Source organism: Lissotriton helveticus, chromosome 10, assembly GCF_964261635.1.
Source record: "Lissotriton helveticus chromosome 10, aLisHel1.1, whole genome shotgun sequence".
Taxonomy (NCBI): domain Eukaryota; kingdom Metazoa; phylum Chordata; class Amphibia; order Caudata; family Salamandridae; genus Lissotriton; species Lissotriton helveticus.
Window position 1 is genome coordinate 488,452,087 of NC_136071.1, and position 16,077 is coordinate 488,468,163.

Below are 16,077 nucleotides of genomic sequence, written 5' to 3' on the forward strand. Positions count from 1 at the left end.
AATGTTGAAGGCTGCCAACAGGTCTAACAATATCAGGACAGCTCTGCCGTCTGCATCAATGGTATTTTTAATCTGCTCAGATACTTCCAAGAGAGCAGTCTGTGTACTGTACCTTGGCCTAAATGCAGATTGACTGAAATGTAATATTCCGTTAATCTCAACATGATTGGAGAGCTGGCAATTCACAAACTTTTCCAGAAGATTAGAAGGTGCCAGGAGAAGAGAAATGGGCCTATAGTTACCAGGGATATCTGGGTCAGCACTTGGTTTCTTTAAAAGACCAATACATTTAGCCTGCTTCCAGCAAGTGGGTACTGTAGCTGTGACTAAAGACTCATTTAACAGAGAATTCGAAATGGGGTTGATGACATCAACTCCCAAAGCCAGAAGTGAAGGGTGATAAGGATCAGAGGAAGACCTCGACCTGAGTTTTAAGATAGCAGCTCTGGAATCTTCTAGAGAGATAGCATTACACTCAGATAACCCAAAAGACACAGTATTGGCAGATCAAGTATGACTAAAAACATAAACTTCCGGGGAGTTATGAGGAGGCTATTCTGAATATCATATAGTCTGGTGAAAAAAACTAGCTAATTGTTCACAGGCAAGAAACAGCGGCTTGGGGGGACCAGTCTCCAGGGGTTGAAGGAAGCACTGGGCAGGGTCCAAGGCAGGATCAATAGTACACCACCAGCGGCACAGGGGTGGCCGGGTGCGTCTGGCCCCAGTGTTAAGCAATGAAGAAAGGCAAAATCCGAAAAGGGCTGCAGGTTCAGGCCAGGAGGCCGGTCAGAGGAAACCAACAGCTGGAGAGGTAAGTTGCGATGATCGTGGCTGTAGGGACACCTTTGGTCATCTTCACCAAGGCCCAGAGCGGACGGTCCAGGGTTGCCTTTTGGTGTCAGAAACAGCTTACGGGAGCAGGTCGTGGTTGAGTGGGGTCTCCAAGCAGTGACAGGCAGTGGCCAATGGGGTCCTTATCTGGCGTGTCTACATTCTCTATTATGCCCACAACCTGTGGGAGGGGGCATAGCCTTAAACCTGATTGGAGGGATCCTACCATCTTCAAGATGGTGGGCATTGAAAAGTATACTTCACCCCCCCCCCAGCACCTGAGGGGTGGAGTTGGCAGATGGGGGGGGCACACCTCCTATTCTTTCCAAGTTTTTCCACCTGTCCTCCCACCAAAAGGGGACGAGGACAGGAAGGGGGCCTTCTCCCTATAACAGGAGAGGCTGGAGTCACATCTCAAAGGCAGCAAGGCCTTTGAAGATCCCAGCCACAGGTGGCTCTTCCTGACCAGGGGGAGATGTGAACCCCTCCACCCTGGACAGGCAGGGTTCTCAACCTCTGAGTGCGCATTCACTCAACACATGATGTCCGAACACTGTCTGGTGGTAGCAGGCTGGTGTAGGCCAGTTGGTGACCACACTAAAGGGTGATAGGTTTCACTGGACCCCTCCAAGGGGTCCTCTGTGTGCAATCTTTAGTAAATCTGACCTGGGATCAGTGCAGGTTTATTAAGTTGAGATGTGTGGTACCAAACATTCCATACGTCAGTGAAGCCATCATCGAGCTGGTAACTCATAATGACGAGTGTCCAGCCAATGTACTTACTATGGCTTCCCTGGTCAATTGCAATATCCAGGAATCGACTTGGATATTGCAGAGGCATATCTGCTCATGCAGATATACCATCCCAGGTGATATAGTGCATCCTGCCTTAGGACTAAGGCCTGCTAGAGGGGTGTCTTACCTATTTTCCCCACGCAGTGTCTATGTACATGGCACACAGGGATATGTGCAATGACAACTCTTCAGTTTTGTCTGCACCAAGTCATGCAGCCTGCAATGGCACAGTGCAGGGCCTTGGTGAGTGAACCCTAGGATGCACAATTTGTGCTGCTACACTATGGGTCTTTCTTCAGTGCCAATACTCTAGCTACCAGGGGCACCATTTACTAGGGACTTACAAGGGGTACTTAAGTGGTGGTGCCAACTGGGAAACAAAAGGTAGAGTTTAGCAAAGGAGCTCTTGCAAAGGGGACCTTTTTGGCAGGGAGCCTGTGCACTTTCAGTCAAAATTACATCATTTGCCAGACCAAAAGTGGGGGCTGACTATGTCCAAAAAAAACACTTTCCTAAATGACCCACACCAAACGAAAGAGGATGAGACTAACCTTCCCCTAGAGAGTCTTCAAGTGGAAGAACTTGAAGGCGCCATCTGCATTGGCATGGGCAGTCCCAGGTCTGTGTTCCACTTCCCTGTAGGGATATGGACCACATCAGCAGTTTGGGATTTTCACCTTTCATTTGCATTAACCATCTGAGAGGCCTGTGGTCGGTGTAAACAAGGAAGTGAGAGCCAAAGAGGTATGGCCTCAACTTCTTCAGGGGCAAACCACATCAAAGGTGTCCCGCTCAATGGCACTCCAACGCTGTTCTCTGGGTAGTAGCCTTCTCCTGATGAAAGCCACTGTTAAAGCCCTACTACAAAGGCTGAACGGGAACACACACAGGGTCTCTCCTGAGATAATGTGTTTAATATCTAAAACTAGCATCCTAGCAATTTTTGGGGAGAGTGCTGCAATCGATTACATTATGCAGTGTAAGGGTTCTTTATCTATTGCCTTTACTGACCACAAACCACTGGCTTTTTTTGAAAATACCATTGATGAAATTGTTCCCCCTTTAGCTGGGAAACTCTACCTACAGTTTAGGTATAGATCTCTATCTGTAAAATCATTCACTAGCAAATGGCAACAGGATAGTGGTGCCACTGATGCTCTTTGTGTAGGTTGCCCAGGGGGTTCTGAATCTCTTACTCGTGTTTTGTTTTTTAGCCCCCTTTACAAACAGCTCCATTCAAAGTGGATTGTTCCCCTTTGCAAAAACCTGAGCATTAGGGAATACCAGGAGGCACTCAGAGTACAGCAATCCAACACTAGCTGGATTATGGTCTTCTGCCTGGCAAGTTTTTAATGGCAATCTGGTAAATGCGCTCGAAATATGTACAATCACCTTTTAATTTGTGAAATGGATAATCTAATGCCTAGGGTGCACTTCTGTGCTTGAATGTGCCATGGTGCTGTTTTTTTCCTCTTTGCAGGCCTCAATCTTTGCTATACTGCTATCTATTTTATGTATTAGTTAGCCGTGTTGTGTCTACCCATATTGGGGTGTTTATTTTGCTTTTTAAATCATATTTTAACTGTACTTTTGGCACTTCTTAAAAACATATTTATTGTTATTTATAAATACGTTTTTATGTATATGTGTGATGTTTTTTTGTCTTGTCCACACTATTATAATATAAAGTGGTCGAAATAAAGTTTTTGATGATGAAAGCCACTGGCTGGTCTTGACCTTGGTCATTTATTTGGGATAGTACCACTCCTATCCCATGTTCAGAGGCATCAGTCTGCACAATAAATTGCTTGACATAATCCGGAGCTTTCGGAACAGGTGCAGAGCACATTGCTTCCTTCAGAGTGTCAAAAGCCTTTTGACAGCTCACTGTCCTGTTCACCTTTTTGAACATTCATTTGGAGGTCAGTTCTGTGAGGAGTGCCCCAATGGTGCCGTAATCCCTCACAAATCTCCTATAGTACCCAGTCAAGCCAAAGAAGGCCCTGACTTGAGTCTGGGTTGTTGGAGCCCCCCAGCCCAGAATGGTCTGAATCTTGGGTGGTACGGGTTGAACTTGGTCTCCACCAACAAGGTGGCCCAAGTATATAACCTTCCACTGCCCTATCTGGCACTTACTTGCCTTGATAGTGAGGCCTGCATTTCTCAGAGCCTCAAGAACTTTTACAAGGTGGATCAGGTGATCCTGCCAGGGCAGCTAAAGACAGCAATATCGCTGCACTATAGGATTCCAATCTAGCAAGAACTTTGTTCACCAACCTCTGAAAAGTGATAGGTGCATTTTTTAGCCCAAAAACATCACAGTAAACTGATAATGCCCATCTGGGGTTGCAAATTTGCTCCTGTACCCAGATGTGAGATCAAAGGTACTCAGATATTTGGCTGCTCCCAACCTGTTAATTAACTCATCTGCCATTGGAATTGGGTGTGCATTGGTTTTGGTCACAGCAGTGAGGCCCCTACATTCCACACAGAACCTCATCTCTTTCTTACTACCCTCGATATGAGGTTTGGGGACTAACACATTGGGCTCTTAGATGTCTATGACTTCCAATTTCAGCATATTGCTTACTCCAGTTTTGATGCTCTCTTTTACATGATCAGACTGCCTGTAGATTTTGTTTTGACAATTAGGCTTTCACCAGTGTTCAGATCATGGGCACACCAGCTAGTCTGACCAGGAGCCAAAGTAAAGAGCTCAGCAAACTGATTTAGGACTTGCCTGCAATCAGTCTGCTGCTAGGCAGTGAGGGTGCCTGACAAGACCATTCCTTCCACCGACCAATCTTTTGGATTGTTGGACAGGAGGTCAGGTTCCTGATCCTCATCTGTAATCATCAGCATGGTTGCATGTGACCTGTTATAGTAGGGTTTAAGGCGGATGACATGGATGACCCTCTCGGGGTTACTGCCAGGGCCAAAGTCCACCAGATAGGTGACCTCCCCTTTTCTTTTCATGATAGGGTAGGGCCCTCTCCACTTGTCTTGGAGAGTCCTAGGAGCCCTCACTTTCTGCCCTGGTTGGAACTCAACCATAGCAGCCTTTTGATCATACCATTGCCTCTGGAGCTCCTGGCTGGCCTCAAGATTTGTATTTGTCTTCTCCATATATTCAGCCATCCTGGAGCAGAGGCCAAGCACATAGTCCACTACATCCTGCTTAGGTTCAATGAGAGGTTTCTCCCATCCTTCCTTCACAAGGCACAGTGGTCCCCTGACAGAATGACCAAACAGTAGTTCAAATGGGGGAAACCCCACTCCCCGCGGCGGCTCTTTTCTGTAGGCAAAAAGCAGACATGGAAGTAAAACATCCCATCTTCTTTTGAGTTTTTCAGGGAGTCTACCAATCATGCCTTTCATGGTCTTGTTGAACCTTTCAACAAGGCCATTACACTGTGGATGGTAGGGGTTAGTGAACCGGTAGGTCACTCCACACTCCTTCCACATGTCTTTTAGGTAGCCATCCATGAAGTTGGTACATCTGTCTGACACCACCTCCTTGGGGAAGCCCACTGTGGTAAAGATACCAATGAGGGCCCTAGTCACTACAGGTGCAGTGGTGTCCTACAGGGAATAGTCTCGGGATACCTGGTGGCATGATCCACTACCACCAGAATATATCTGTTTCCTGATACTGTAAGAGGGTCAAGGGGACCAACAATGTCACCCTACCCTCTCAAAGGGAACCCCAACCACTGGAAGTCGGATTAAGGGGGCCTTGGGGTGCCCACCTGTTTTGCCACTGGCTTGACAGGTGGGACAGGAGTTACAAAACTCCTTCACCTTCTGGTGCATCCTTGGCCAGTAAAAGTAGCTGACTAACCTACTCCAAGCTTTGGTCTGGCCAAGGTATCAAGCTAGGTGATGTCATGGGCTAAAGTAAGGAGGAATTCCCTAAATGCATGAGGCACTACCACTGCCCTAGAGGCACCAAGTTTGGGGTCTCTGGTCTCAGTGTACAGGATTCCCTCCGTCCAATAGGTCCTGTGGGAACCACTGACATCACTATCTTCCTGTGGCAGCCTGCTTGCAGGCTTTCAAGAGCAGGACAGGTTTCCTGCCCCTGGGCCCACAAACTCAGCCTGGTAAGGCTCCAGCTCCTGAGACTCAGTTCCCTCTGGGGCGGACTATTCTTCCTCCTGAGGAGAATGGTCTGGTGTCTGATTGGATGCTGGCTCTCCAGTCTTCCTGCTTTTTCCTTTGTAGGGTTGGACCATTCTTCAAGGCTCCAACACTTCTTTTTCTCCATGGGCTCTGGTTTTTACACACCCCCAGTGTGGGATTCCAAGCATTTCTGCATGGATTCTCAGTTCTGCCTCAGCCCAGGCTGAGGACTCCAAATCATTACCAAGCAAACAATCAACTAGTATGGATGAAGAGACTGCTAGCACTTTCTTTCCAGCAACCCCTCCCCAGTAAAAGGACACCATCATCATGGGATGGGGTTTTGTCACGTTGTCAGCAATGGTGACTGGATAGGTCCTTCCAGGCAGCTACTGTTCAGATGATACCAGCTGCTCTGTCACCATGGTGATGTTAGCATCAGTGTCTCAAGGCTTCCACCCTAACCCCATTGATAACTGGATGCTGTCTGTATTTTTGCATGTTAGTGGACTAGACAGCTATGGTGGCTATGCCCACATCCTCTACAAGAGGCGCCTCAGTGATCTCTTCGGCATGTCCAGTGCTCTTCTGAGATACCATCTGGAGATTAGCCACTGCATTTACTGAAGGTGGACTAGAGGCATTTCTCTTGTTTTTACAGCTAGAGTCTCCAGTTCAGTGCCCTGTGGTTCGACAGTCCTGGCACCAAACCTTCTTGGGATCCCAGTTCTTCCCCTGGTACCCACCTTTTGGCTTTGAAGAGTATCTACGCCCACCCTCCTGAAGGTTTTGGAGGCCTGAAGGAGACTCCTTGTTTTTAGGGTTACCCCCTTTTCCTTGGCGGGGCTTTTTGGCCTCTTTCTTTTGGCCTCTCCAACCAGTGGTAGTCTTGGTCACCCTTATCTTGACCCAGTGGTCTGACTTCATCCCCAACTCTTGAGGCAAAAGTGGACCTACCAGAAATTGATGTAACTTCTCTTGGTAACCATTACTTAAAAGATGTTCCTTCATTGTCAAATTATAAAGCCCTTTGAGGCCATGCACATTGTTACCATCTAACCAACCTACTAGTGATTTTACTGAGTAGTCTACAAAATCCAAAGCCCTCAAGTTAGGGTACCCATCACAAGGCCATACGATTCAGCCACTTTCTTAGTAAGTGTCAGAAGTCTATCCCTGCACTTTCCTGAGAACATTTCCCACATGATAGCACGCCACAGCTTCCCATGGACCTGCCTGCTAAGATAGACCCTCACAAAAGCAATGAACCACTTGGTGATATCATCACCTTTAAAGAATTTTGGGACAATCCCTTTGGGGATTTTAGGGGCAAAAGAATCAATTTTCTCCCTATTTATTATTGTGCTGCCACCAGAGATGGGTCATAGGCCCAACTCTTTTCTCTCGTTCTCTATGGCTAGGAGTTGATCTTATAGCGATGCCCTCCTGGCTAGTCTGTCCAGAGCAAGCTCTTCATCTAAAGATGCTTCTCTGCCTTGGGGTGTTACTCTGTCACTCCCATTGTCTGGATGTTCTTTGTCATACTCTGCCAAAAGCTCCTGGATCTGGGATTTGGTAGGGCTTGGCCAGTCCTGAATCCATAGGTTTTACACATGCTTCTAAGCTGTTTCATGTTTAGGGACAGGTAAGGTGTGAGGTCGAGTTCTTCCACTAGTACCAGCTCTTCTGAGTTACTACTTCTAGCACTCACTATCTTTACTAAGTTGGGAATCTTTTTGGAGATGAACAGAAACCCTAACAACACTGGTTTCCTAACTACAGTAAGGTTTGAGCTTTTAAAACAGTTGTAATGAGAGAGACCTAACCAGGGCCCTGACAATTATTTTAAAATTTGGAAAAACAGTTAATTAGCAAAAATACAATTTAACTAAAGGCAATTTCTGGATTTATTCCTGTGGTCACTTATTGTCGGAGTGGTCTAGCAAACGCAAAGTTTTATGACCCACTGCTGATCTACCAATGTTGGAAGCTGACTCTCTATATACTATAACAAAAAGAGTATAGCGTGCAGAGAGTCCAGTGGATCCCCAAAGGCTTTACAGAGTCTAAAGTAGATAATACCAATGCTCTCTTTTGTGGTAGTAGGGCTGAGCAGTTAGGTTTATTAGAGGGCAGTGTTAGGTATTTGTTGTACACAGTGGCAAGAAATGAGGCACACACTCAAAGAAAAAATCTGAGACCATTCTATAAAAATAATACTTCATTATATTTATTTTGTAGAACCACAGAACTTCGTCTTAGGTAAATACGTTTTTCAAAATAAATACTTTTCAATTTGAAAAGTGGACACAATTCTTGAGTCTCTAAATGTTAACCTACGGTAAGAAGAAAACATTCAGCAAACCAACAGGTAACATTGACTTACAGAAGCAGTCTTCAAGAGTTAAGGTCAGTTCTGGGCAAAGTTCAGATCAGCACCAAGAGTACTAGCGGCACGGGGCGGCCGGGTGCAGGGTGCAATCTTGGTGTAGGGTGCCCAATACAAAACAATGAAGAATTGGACAATCGGACAGATGCTGCTTACAGGCAAGTAACAGTAGCTTGGGGGGCCAGTCTCCAGAGGTTGAAGCAAGCACTCGTCAGGGTCCAAGGCAGCAGCAACAGTTCACCACCAGTGGCAAAAGGGCGGCCGGGTGCAGGGTGCCAACACAGCGTTGGGGCCCAATGTTAAGCAATGGAGAATTATTAAATCGAAAAGGGCTGCAGGTTCAGGCCACCAGGCCGGTCAGAGGAAACCAACATCTGGAGAGGTTCTCTTTACCAAGGCCCAGGGCGGACGAGTGCAGGGGTGCCTTTTGGTGTCAGAAATGGCTTACTGGAGCAGGTCGCAGTTGAAGGGGTCTCCATACAGAGGCTGCAGGGAATGTTGAGAAATCCAGGAGGGGTCAGTCTATAATTGACTCAGGCTCTGGAGCACGGGGGAACCTCGCTGGAACCGGTGGGCCACTTGGACATGGGCCGGGGGCATCTGGTGCAGAGGTGCAACTGGAAGCAGGGTTTTGCAGTTCTTCAGGTAACAGAGGAATTGCTTGAAGCATGTTGCTGGTGAACAGAATCATTGTTCTCTGGAGATCTTGGATTTTGTCGAAGGCAAGCTGACTGTCCTTCCAGGGTTTTGGAGGTTGTTGGGCTGCAGGATGAGTCATCTTTGACACAAGAACGTCAAGGCTGCAGACAAGCCGGTAGGGCTGGGGTCAAGTCAATAGTTTGTTGCAGTTTTCTCTACATTTGTGGCTCTGTGATGCCTGGCTCTTTTTAGGTCAACAGTAACTGAAGTTCCAGGTCTGGGGAGGCCACCTAAAGCACAAGTTACTACTTGTGTAACGATATATCTGTAAGAGACATTAGTTAGTGATAGATTCCTTACCTTAGAATATCCCCAGGCGTCAGACTGGATCCGGAAATTTTTGCGTAGCAATACCCCTGCACGTCGGTAGGCGTCGTCCGCGGCTCCGCGTCCGTCGTCGGCGTCGTTAGCGCCGGAATGACGTCGTCGGAGTACTTAGACGCCGCCCATGCGCGCTGACGTCAGTTCTGATACACAGCTTTTCCGCGCCAGATACGCAGAGCCATGATAGAACCAACACTGGTGCCAAGAAACTAGGGCCCTGAAAGGGGATGACCTTAACCCTAGATATCGGTTCGCAGAACGGGGAGGATGGGTGGGTCGGTAAGGAATCTATCACTAACTAATGTCTCTTACAGATATATCGTTACACAAGTAGTAACTTGTGCATCTGAAAGAGACACGTTAGTGATAGATTCCTTACCTTAGAATAGATACCCCAGCAATACCAACCCCGGGGGTGGGTCTGCGAACCAATAATCACACCAGAAAGTCCTGGAGGACGGAACGGCCAAAGAAGCCATCCCTCCGGACTTGACTGTCCAGGCAGTAGTGTCTTGCGAACGTGTGCAGCGAGGCCCACGTAGCTGCCTGGCAAATGTCCTGCAAGGGCACTCCCCGGCCCAGGGCAGTAGTAGTCGCCGTGGCCCGAGTGGAATGAGCCCTCAATCCAACAGGGGGCTCGTTCTTAGCCATGGAGTAACATGCCTGTATACACAAGATGATCCACCGCGAGATGGTCCGCTTGTGCACCGCCTTCCCCTTCTTAGCGCCCACGTAACCAACAAAGAGTTGGTCATCCACCCGGAACTGGCGTGTGCGTTTTAAGTAGAATGAGAGCGCACGTTTTGGGTCCAGACGGTGGAGCCGCTCTTCCTCTTTAGAGGGATGCGGAGGCGGAAAGAAGGTAGGCAAGGTGATGGACTGCCCGATGTGGAAGGCTGAGACAACCTTGGGCAGGAAAGATGGCTTAGTACGCAACACAACCTTGTCCGGATGGACAGAAAGAAAAGGTGGAGTACAAAAAAGGGCCTGGAGCTCACTCACTCTCCTGGCAGAGGTGATGGCAACCAGGAAAGCAGTCTTCAGAGTCAGAAGGCGAAGAGGACAGTTGTGAAGTGGCTCAAAGGGAGCGCACATCAGGAAAGTAAGAACAAGGTTCAAGTCCCACTGGGGCATCACGAAGGGAACAGGAGGGAACATGTGTGTGATGCCTTTAAGCAATCTATTTACAATAGGGGACTTGAACAGAGAAGGCTGATCAGGTAGCCTTAAGAAGGCAGAAAGGGCAGAAAGGTAGCCCTTGACAGTGCCCAGAGCAGAGCCCTGATGGGCAAGAGAAAGAAGAAAGAGGAGAACTTCAGAAAGGGGGGCAGAGAGTGGATCCACAGCCTTTGCTGTGCACCATGCCACAAATCTGTTCCACCTGCAGGCGTATACCGACATTGTGGAGGGACGCCTGGCTGCCAGAATGACATTACAGACTTCGGGAGGCAAGTCAAATGGCCTCAACTGTCGCCGCTCAATCTCCAAGCTTGTAGGTGGAGACTGGACAGGTTCGGGTGGAGGACCGTCCCCTGCTGCTGCGACAGAAGGTCCTCCCGAAGAGGCAGACGAATCGGGGGATCGACTGACATGCTGAGTAGCTCCGGATACCAGTTTCTTTGTGCCCAGTCCGGAGCCACAAGGATAACCTGGGCCCGGTCGTGCCTGATCTTCTTCAGCACTCTGGGCAGAAGTGGTATAGGCGGAAAGGCGTACAACAGACCGCAACTCCACTCGCGACGAGTGCCGCCTTGGAAATTCCAACGCGCAGAACTGATGACATTGCGCGTTCTCTTCGGTGGCGAATAGATCTAACCAAGGCTCTCCCCACAGCTGAAAGAGGCCTTGCGCCACGTCCGAGCTCAGACGCCATTCGTGATCCATCATGCACCGACGGCTGAGTTCGTCCGCACTGGCATTCAGAGAACCTGCCAGGTGTTGAACCACCAGGGTCACGCCCTGGCGATCCAGCCACTGCCAGAGGCGCAGAGCCTCCTGGCATAGGGCCCACGACCCCACCCCGCCCTGTTTGTTGCAGTACCACATGGCGGTGGTGTTGTCCGTGAACACCTGCACTACACTCCCCCGGACAGAGGGGAGGAATGCCTTCAGTGCTAGACGAATCGCCCGTAACTCCAACAGGTTGAAGTGGAGCCGGGCCTCCGCCGGAGACCAGAGTCCTCTGATCTCCGCCTCTCCCATGTGGCCACCCCAGCCCTGGAGGGACGCGTCCGTCACAACTACGTGCTCCGGGTGGGGTAGGGAGAGGGATCTGCCACTGACCCAATCGCGGTCCGTGAGCCACCACTGCAGTTGTCTCGCAGTGCCCTCCGAGATCAAGACGTGATCGGACAAGTTGCCCTGATGCTGGGCCCACTGAAACTTCAGGTCCCACTGCAGAGCCCGCATCCGCCACCGGGCGTGACGCACCAGAAGGATGCAGGAGGCCATCAGTCCCAGATGCCGCAGCGTCAACCTGACCGAGACTCGGGATAAAGGCTGGAAGATTGGAAACAGAGCCTGAATATCCCGAACCCGCTGTCCGGGAGAGTAAACCCGAAACTGCGCCGAGTCTAGAACCGCTCCGATGAAGAGGAGCTTCTGAGAGGGACACAGGTGTGACTTCAGCACATTGATGGAGAACCCCAGCAAGTGCAGGAGGTCGGCCGTAGTCTGGAGGTGGCTGACGACTGTCTGGGGCGAGCCCGCCTTCAACAACCAGTCGTCGAGGTAGGGGAAGACTCACACCCCTAACCTGCGCAGATGAGCTGCGACCACCGCCATCACTTTCGTGAAAACCCGTGGGGCGCTGGTAAGGCCGAAGGGGAGCGCGGTAAACTGAAAGTGCTCGTGGCCTACCGTGAACCGCAGGTAACGCCGGTGGGCCGGCAGGACGGGGATGTGAAAATAAGCGTCCTGCAAGTCCAACGCTACCATCCAGTCTCCAGGGTCCAGGGCAGCTAAGACCTGAGCCAAAGTCAGCATTTTGAACTTCTCTTGTCGGAGGAAGCCGTTGACGTTCCGCAGGTCCAAGATAGGGCGCAGGCCCCCTTTGCCCTTCTTGGGCACCAGAAAGTAGTGGGAGTAACATCCACACCCTACTTCTGGCCCAGGAACGCGCTCGATGGCCCCCTTGGCCAAGAGGGCCGTGACTTCCCCTTGCAGAAGTTGCAAGTGATCCCCCGACATGCGGTGGAATTGCGGTGGCATGGCTGGAGGGGCCGCCTCGAAGGGGAGGGAGTAGCCCCTTCGGACGATTTGCAGCACCCACCTGTCCGATGTGACAGTGCGCCATTGGGAGTGGTGATGGCGAACCCTGCCTCCCACAGGTGTCACATGGGCCCGAAAACTCGGACTAGGAAGGTTTTGAGGCAGGTGCTGCGGAGGGAGGTGTGGACTGGCCTCGCCGCTGACCCGGACCGCCGCTACGGCGGTTTCCACGGCCACCACCGCGCTGCTGGACATTCTGCGGTGCGTGGCTGGCAGCACGTGTGGGGGCGCCCCTTCCGTGGCCACGAAAGGAGCGAAAGGCACCCGATTGCTGGCGCGTGGCCGAGGGGCCTAAGGACTTGGCCGTAGCCCTGGAGTCCTTAAAGCGCTCCAGCGCATGGTCTGCCTTGTCGCCAAAAAGGCGACGGCCATCGAACGGCATGTCCAGAAGAGTGGCCTGGACATCGGCCGAAAAATTGGCGGACCTCAACCAGGCGTGGCGTCTAACCGCCACCGTCGTTGCCATCGCCCTGCCCAGTGAGTCCGTGGTATCCAGCCCACACCGGATAGAGTATCGTGCCGCATCTCGACCCTCCACAAGGGCTTGGGCGAGTTTAGCCCGGACCTCCTCCGGGCATTGTGGCAGCACGTCCGCAACCGTGTCCCACAGGGTGTGGGTGTAGCGGCCCAAGAGACACGCGGTATTGACAGACCGCAGACCCAAACTGAGGGACGAGAACACCTTCTTTCCGAACTGTTCGTATCTCTTGGATTTTCGATCGGGCGGGGCCGTCGGGAATGCGGTCTGGGAAGTGGAGGCCTGGATAACCAGGCTCTCGGGGGTGGGATGGGTAGACAAAAAGCAAGGGTCGCCCGGAGCCGGTTCCTATCCACAGGCGGACCTGTGGCGGGCTTGGACCAAGTGCCCACCAGAACGTCACATAAGGCTTCATTAAACGGCAGCAGAGGCTCACTGGAGCTTGCCTGCGGTTTAAGAACCTCAGTGAGGAGGTTAGTCCTCACGGCCATGACGGAGAGCTCAAGGCCCAAGGCCTTGGCTGCCCTCGTCAACACTACGCTGTAAGCAGCCCCCTCCTCCGTAGCCACGGTGGGAGGGGAGACAAATCCAGTGTCTGGCGAGGTGTCAATACCACTGGCCTCCCCAAGCTCATATGTCCAGTCCTCTTGAGACTGACACTCCTGTGTCAGAGGGTCCTCAGACCCTCCCAATCACCTTCGTCACCAGTCTCCTGTAACCCAGGGTCAACACACTGGGCCTCCTCATGGAAATAGAAATCTCCAAAGGCCGTCTGAAGCGGCGTCCAACGGCGCCGTTCCGGTGCCAGAGTCGGACCGAAGGGAAGATTGGGGACGGCGTCCACAATGGGCGCCGGGGGCGACACCCTCGGGGCCGGCGCCGGTGAGGTCGTGAGGTCGACCGGCGACGAACCGGATCCGGAAGCGGATCCGGTGAGGCCCTGCGGCGCCGGGACCGAAGTCGCCGGCGGCGCCGGGGCCGAAGCACCCGGCGCCGTCGGGGCCGAAGCGCCCGACCCGCTAGGGCCTCCAGCCGGGACCGCTGGGCCCGGAGGCGCCGCGGAACCCGAATGAGGAGAGAGGGACCTCATGGCCATGAGGTACCGCTCGACCTCCTCCGGCGTCGCGCCGTGCCCAGGGACCCGAAGGTGTGGGGCAGGCGGCGACGCTTGCGACTCTCCTGGAGCAGCGTGGGCGGTGTCGCCCGAACCCCCGGCCTCATCGTGTGAGCGTCGGGGTGGGTCGGAGGAGCGATGATGCCGCTCCGACCTCTCATGCCTCTTACCTGAGGACTTGGATCCCGACGACCGATGTCCACTCCCGGAGCTGCGGGGACTCCGACCCCGCGACCGGTCCCTCGACCTCCCGTGGGACCGGGACCTGGAATGGCGCGGGCCGACTGCCGGAGCTCGAGCCGCTTGCGGGACCGCTCCCGCCTAGCCTTCGACGTCAGGGCCCGGCAGTCGGAGCAGGTGCGGTCGTCGTGGTCGAGGCCTAAGCACTTCAGGCACCGGCGATGGGGGTCCGTGATCGACATCAGTCGGTCGCACTTCGAACAGGACTTGAACCCGGGCATCCCTACCGGCACCGATAGAGTCGAAGACTCAAGAAAGAGATGATCAAAAAGATCAAAAAAGTTTAGTCAAAAAATGACTAGGGGTAGAGCTTCTCCGGATCTGCGCTAGCTGGCGCGGAAAAAAGAAGAACTGACATCAGCGCGCATGGGCGGCGTCTAAGTACTCCGACGATGTAATTCCGGCGCTAACGACGCCGACGACGGACGCGGAGCCGCGGACGACACCTACCGACACGCAGGGGTATCGCTACGCAAAAAATTCCGGATCCAGTCTGACGCCTGGGGATATTCTAAGGTAAGGAATCTATCACTAACGTGTCTCTTTCAGATTACTAGATTTAGGGACGTTACAAGGGAGTGACAGGCAGTAGCCAATGGGCCCCTTACCTGGGGTGTCACACCCTTTATTATGCCCACCTCGTGTGGGACGGTAGATAGATATTTATTGTTTTTGATTCATTAAAACCATTACAATATACACACTGATAAAAATTCATATATATTAAAACAGGTGAATATATGTTTCTAAAAACTGAAAGGTCTCTGATATGAAAAAAGCTCCTTTTCGCATTGTACTGGAGACTGTCTAATATCTGTCCTTATTGGGTGCAGTTATAATGGCTTAAAACCCTGTATAGTTTTTTGCAATTGTTCATGGTGTCGCTGACAGGGTCGTTTCTAGGTGTTTTGCCACCCTAGGCGAGAATTGAAAATTGACGCCCCCTCCCTTTTACAACCATCACTCTGTCCCCCTGTCATCCAGGCCTCTGCAGTTTCTCACCCTCTATACACTTTCATTCTTTCTCTTCCAACAAATCGTTTAGCACTCTTTGAGAACTTCAACTGCCAGTTACAGTGGCACCTCTGCTTGTTTTGCTGCAGAGTAGACTGGCCTTGGTGACTGGCCCATCCCTATACCAGGCTGTCATCTCATCATCTTCCATCTCATTAAAGGGTGAGCTCAGAAGCCTCACTGACCTCACTCGATCCTGTGACATGATGTGAGAGGGTACAGAGAAAAATCTAGAAGTGAAAAACGGAACTCTTCACAGTGAAGACAGACTGATGTCAGCTTTCAGTTACCTGCCTCAGAGCCAGAGCCTGGAAGTAACTGCATGCTGCCTGAGGGTCCATGCAACAGCAGCTGAGGAGCAGTTGTGGATTGATGCTGGCAGCTGAAGCCAGAAAAGTTGGAAAAAAACTGTCTATGTGTGAGAGAGACAGTAAGTGCATGTGTGTGTGTGTGTGTGTGTGTGTGAGAGAGAGAGAGAGAATGTGTGTCTGTGTCAACATGTGAGCATGTGTGTTTGTGAGTAGAAATTACACATTTCTGGCAATGGCATATGTAAAGTAATTAATGGCACAATTATGGCACTGGCGTACTAGATGTAATTGTTAACATAAGGTAATACACCCAATTCATATTGGGTGCACCAATTTACACATTTTGAATAAATGGGGTACACGCCTGGGGAGCGTCAGGCTGCACTGGCTTGGCACACCAATTGCTATTGAGCCAATCAGTGTAAAATTTGACCCCATATCATTCAACATTTTCCCAGTGGAGAATCTCCCCGAGCCCTTATAGCAG